This window comes from Cryptomeria japonica, chromosome 9, assembly GCF_030272615.1.
Source record: "Cryptomeria japonica chromosome 9, Sugi_1.0, whole genome shotgun sequence".
In the NCBI taxonomy this organism is placed as follows: domain Eukaryota; kingdom Viridiplantae; phylum Streptophyta; class Pinopsida; order Cupressales; family Cupressaceae; genus Cryptomeria; species Cryptomeria japonica.
In genome coordinates this window covers 192921076-192927557 of record NC_081413.1, presented here as the reverse complement: position 1 = coordinate 192927557, position 6482 = coordinate 192921076, and positions in this window count along the sequence as shown.

The following is a 6482-nucleotide window of genomic DNA, read 5'->3' as shown; positions in this document are numbered from 1 at the left end:
AAAATTTGTATTAGACAGCCAGTAATCGACCGTGCCTTCTTTTATAAGTTACCTTTTGCTAAAGTGCTCCATGAACGTGCATTTAGTTTTCTTCATCAGAATTTTCTCCAAGTTTGCCACTTCTAACTCTGCCAGTATCCTTTCTTTGGCCGGGTTCTCTGTTTTTACTTCCTTGCAACTTTAAGCAGCTTGTTTCTGTTCATTTGACCACATTGAACGGCAGGATGGCCAAATTGTGATATACTTTGGTGGCCTGATTGTGAACGTTTAAGTGATTATTTAAGAAATTTCAGTGAAACTGAACATTATGCCAAAGAGTTGTTTAGCTTCAAAATGTTCCACAATTTGTTGCATACCACCTTTCGAGAAAGTGTTGGATGGCATCTACTTAAGATCATGAATTTTCTTGTATGGGCTAGACTTATTTCATGAGCCGCTGAGATTTCTCTCAAGGGCACAAGAATGACATTTGATTCTCTCTTGGTGCAGCTGGAATGCATTTTCATACATTTCTATATCTATAAATTGTGGTGAGATTGCTAACATTCTTGATAGGCCAGCGTTTAGTGGCCAATAATATATCGTTATCCTAGTAAGGTGGAAAAAAAGTGGAACATTAGGCAAACTTGCTGTACTCTGATATTACTACATGATTGAAATTCAACTTTAGTATGTTAATTATATGCAGAGCCTTGCTAGATTTATTTCTTTCTTTACTGTCTTTTACATCCTTGTAAAGTTAATTGTCAGCATCATTACTTATTTTTTATTGAAGGCATTTTTATTGTGTTTACCTTCATATAAAAGTATCAATGATTAAAGTTGCTTGGTTAATTAAGATTGTTTTTAGGGTGCAAAGTGCAACAAAATGTGAGAGAGGGATGGGGTCACATATTGGAGGTTAGATTTGTAAGGGTTTGGAGGTGTATTTATCAAATTTTGACAACTTTACTCATAGGCTCCTATAAAATTTCCTCATCATATTATAGAACATAGTTTAAAAAATATTCTCTACACAGTGGTTGGTGGGTAGTATCCCTCAATTGTGTCATACTACACCAATGAATTTGTTGCCATTAGCAAATTTGTAAGGTATGAAGGTAACAAAATTTAAATCCAAGAATTTCATAGGTTCTGTGTTAAATATAAATATAAGGCTACAAAGAGAACCTTATTTCTTAGATACTAGATTAGATATCATTACTTTTTACCTAGTGGCAAGATTTGTTGGCCTTGTACCCCTTATTTCTTAGATAGTAGATTAGATATCATTGCTTTGTACCTAGTGGCAAGATTTGTTGGCCTTGTACCCTTATTGAACATGGTTGAACTACTTACCATTGGTGTCAATTGTGTACACAAAATTGACATTTAAACTATGATTAGGTGATCAATCTTTCCAAATTGCTAATCTTTCTTATAAGGAGTTCTTCATGATATTGATGCTAGTTTCATTTTTCAAACTATACATTTTGATGTATAACAAGTTGTTTTAATGATCTTAAGTTTTGTGAGGGAGTCTTGTTAAATTTCGTGCATTTTTCTCAAAAGTCAATTTCCGGTGGTTAAAAGTAGCTCTAGGTGATAGTGGTGGTTTTTCTATGGTTGAAATCATCGCTAAATTATCAATACTTAAGCAAACTTCTTAGTCCTCACTATTTGCATTATGGTTTTTGCAGCTAATCTTTGAAATTTCTTTTCAGAAGCATTTAGTCTCCAATGTTTGGGCATGGTTTTTTAATTTAGGTCAATTTTTCAAGGGATTTATAATAACATATACAAGTCATGATTTTGTAGTCCATTTTTACAAGAAATGTACTTCATGAGACGCATTCTTAGCTTATTCTTATTTTTGGATCTTTAGAAGCTTTGATAGGCTCATATAAATATCCTTTTTAGACATAGTTTTTTTAAAGTGCATGTTTTTTGGCATACTTCATAAAGGTAATCTTGGTTTTCAATTATTGAGCCTATTTGGCATTTATAATTCTCTAAGATTAAGACCACTATTGCATATTTGTCAAGTGCCAACTATACATGCACTAAGTATAATGTGTTATAGTTTTATGTTGTTGTTGGGATTTTTTGATCGAGCCTTTTTTGGGGATTGTGCATTGTGTTTTGCTAAGAATATTCTTGTGTTTCATAATAGCTTCCATTATTTGATTTCAAACGATGTCACCGAAGATAACATCAGAAACAATCAAACGATGTAAGCAAACAAACAAACATTATGTTTCATGGAAAAATTATTCTTGTCCCACAATTAATGTAGTTGATTTGTTAGGTTGATAGGATGTTGTTATGTTGACTCGATTTTAGTTTCGTCATGTCATGATCTTGTTGAAGTCCAAACTTGCATGCTTGTCTAAAGTGTAATCCATCCATGAAATGAATGTCTTTATTGCGAAGCAAAAGTGAAGTGACACAGATCAATGGTGCAAGTGAAACTATTACAATTTGTGAGCAAAAATACAAACATAGATAATTGTTCCTCCAAATGTGAGGTGCCAAATATCCCAACCCATCGCTAAGGTTGAGGTGGTGCCCTAGTGAGGGATAGGACTAACTTATTATGTAGGAGCACAATGCACATGGGTTATGCAAAACAATTCACAAGCTATGATGGGGTGCAAAGGTTTTTATGGTGTGATAGGAAGGATGTGGACGAGAATGATCACACAAAGTATTGAAGGAGAGATAAATGAAGTTGCTACACATAGCATCGATTGCCTATTTTTCACCATGGTACTTGCCCAAGGCACAACCAAAGTGGTTTTCAGACATGGACGCATTTATTTCTCTTTACTTTTTTCTTATTTTTTCACTTATATTACAAAATAATTTAACTTAATTTCAAATTAATTTCTATTGATTTCTATTGTATGAGCAATAGTATAGAATTGCTTTTTTAATCATGGCATATTGACACTTTCTCTATTGGAATATTTGAAACTAATACTATGATATATATTATGACAAGAAAGTTGGTTGATTTCAACAATGTAGATGTTGTAGTGGACCGATAATGTTTTACATGGGCATAGATTATTTGTAGAGAATAGTAGTAGCATGGAATGCTATACTTCAACATGTGTTATGGCTTTTGCTACCATTGGCTACTATATGTGGAGCATCATTTTACCCACACTGGTCCATAGAGCTCAAAAACGTAGTGCCCTTCCTCAGATCCTTACTTTTCATGTAGATGGCCTTGGCCCTCAAGGCCACCTTTGTGCATTCCATTATTGCTTTGCTTGGCCTCAACTAGCATAGGTATTTTCCTTTCCTATTCCATCTCACAATATTTAGTTGTTGCTTATTTAGCCTATGAAATTGGGCTTGTGCCAAGAAATAATAGAATTTATATATTATGATTGGCAAACTCTCTTTTCGGGTTTTCCTTAGCTTAGATGTCACAAATGACGAATGTCTTTTGGTTTAATTCACTCAGTTATTAAACCTAGACTTTTGGCATTTAGACATGCAACATCAATTATAAAGTTATAGATTTGAGTACATGCCTCTACTAGAAATCTCCTATGATTCACCATATGAGCTCATCCCATTTCAAACCCTATATTGTCTTCTAGAGAAAAATGCATGTGGGAATTGCAGATGTATAGGTTCTAGTTGGAGAATACGATTTCAATTTTCATTAGGTTACATTACTTAATTACAATAACAATAGATCAATTTTTCAACACTTATAAATAATCTCACACCAATATCATATAGGGTGAGAGGGATAGTCCCCTTTATCACATTCTTCCTTTCTCCTTATATCTTTCTCCACTTTTTTTATATTCTTCCACTGCATTTCTCTCATAATACTTCACAAATTTGTAAAGGCAACTTAGGAATTGCGAAGATTTAATCCATTATAGAAGTACATTTAGGTTGCCCATAGAGTTATAAAGGCCCGATGACCTACTATACTAGAGTTCAGTTGGGTTGGGAGAGGAGACCGAGGGTAGCTATAACTATAGTTCAGTCTAGTCAGATTGGCACCCTCCCATCTAGTTCTAAGGGCAAAGGGTTGATAGGGAACAGGTTGAGGGCATTCATGCACTCAACCCAACCCCCCAACCCATCTATAGCTGCCCATGTATAGAATCTGCATCTGCCTATCTATATAATAGATCTGTCCACTGCCTATCCATTTTCCCTTAACTCCACCCATCTCTCTTCTATCTACTTATTCTAGCCCCAGTCAAGCCCCTACTATTTGCAAGGGGGTAGGGATAGCAACTATAATTATTACTCTAGCAAGCTACATCTAATTTCCAATTAGAAGAATGCTTGGTAATAGAGACATCTAACTTGGTCACCTAGTTAGTTGCTCTATCTTATTCAAACATGAAACAAGTGCCACATAGTGGCTAATACTTGTCGTTTTACTATGTTGAAGGTTTGAAGCATAATCTTTTGAGTGTTGGTCAATTAGTTGAGAAAGGATTTCAATTACAATTCAAGAATGGTAAATGCAAAATCTTAAACAGAACTGGTTTGGAAATTGCAACCGGTAATCAGACTAGAGGTAATATCTTTCATTTGAATAACAATGAGAAAACTTGTTTGATTGCACATATTGATGAGAGTTGGTTATGGCATAAGAGACTTTGTCATGTAAATTTTGATTGCATTGTGAAAATCAGTACAACTAAGCCACTAAGAGATTTACCTAAGATTGTTAAACCTCACAATCTGGTATGTAAGGAATGTCAATTTGGAAAGCAAGTTAGAGCAACTTTCAAGAGCATTCCAGAGAAATCTAACAATGTTCTTGACTTAATTCATACTAATTTATGTGGTCCATGACTTAATTCATATTGATTTATGTGGTCTAGCAAGAACTAGAATTATACAAGGAGATAGATACTTTATGCTAATCATTGATGACTATTCTAGAATGTGTTGGGTTACTTTTCTCAGGGAGAAATCTAAAGCATTTGGAAAATTCAAACTATTCAAGGCGATGGTAGTGAATGAAACCGGTAAGAAAATCAAATGTTTGAGATGAGATCAAGGAGGTGAATTCACATCTAAGGAATTTAATACATTCCGGTGAAGTGAATGGGATTAGAAGACATTTATCAACACCTCGAACACCCTAGCAGAATGGAGTTGTGGAAAGGAAGGACAAAACTATTTTGGATGCAGCTAGAAGCATGATATCAGAAGCAAACCTACCTCATATATATTGGAGAGAAGCAGTCAATACAATAGTTTATAAATTCAACAGAGTTCACATTAGAGGTGAAATTGGTAAGACCCCTCATGAATTATGGTTTGGTAATACTCCTACTCTTAAATATTTCAGAGTATTTGGAAGTAAATGCTACATTAGAAGAGATGAATATATTGGCAAATTTGATCCTAGAAGTGATGAAGGAATATTTCTTGGTTATTCATCTAAGAGCAAGGCATATAGATGTTTTAACAAGAGATTGCAGAAAATTATTGAGAGTGCAAATGTGAAGATTGATGAGTAGTTTAGAGGTAATTCAAGGTCAATGGACTCTGAACCGGCAATAGAGATAATCACAAATGAACCTACTATGGGTACACCGGTACAGAATGTTGATCCAGTTACACTGGCATCATCTAAAAATTCAACAGTTACCGAAGAATGACAGCAAGTGAATACACCTAGGTATGTAAGATTGAATCACTCTGAAAGTCAGATAATTGGAAATAAGTATCAAGGAGTTATGACTAGAGGAAGATTGGCAAATGAAGAGGTATGTCTAATTTCTCAAATTGAACCTACAACTATTAATGAGGCATGTGAAGATAAACATTGGATTAAAGCTATGAAAGATGAATTGGAACAAATTGAAAGGAATAACACTTGGACATTAGTTCCCCGGCCTAAAGACAAAAATGTAATTGGAACTAAATGGGTATTTAGAAATAAACTTAATGAAGATGGTAAAGTAATCAGAAACAAAGCAAGATTAGCATGTAAGAGATATTCACAGAAAGAAGGAATTGATTACAATGAAACCTTTGCACTGGTAGCTAGAATTGAGGCAGTCAGACTATTATTGGCTTTTGCGGCCCACAAGAACTATAAAGTATATCAAATGGATGTTAAATGTGCATTTCTGAATGGAGATCTTGAAGAAGAAGTTTACATTGAACAACCTGATGGTTTTTCTTTAACAAATGACAAAGATATGGTTTGCAGGTTAAGGAAAGCTTTATATGGATTAAAGCAAGCTCCTAGAGCTTGGTATGCTAGATTGGAAAAATATCTTTTGAAGCTTGGTTACACTAAAGGTAATGCTGACAACAATCTATATTACAAAGTGACTAATGATGACATCTTGGTTATTGAAGTTTTTGTTGATGATATAATCTTTGGAGGAGAAGATGGATTGTGTAAAGACTTTTCTAATAAGGTGCAAGAAGAATTTGAAATGTCTATGATTGGAGAGATAAAATTCTTTTTTGGATTGCAGATTTTAGAGACTGAT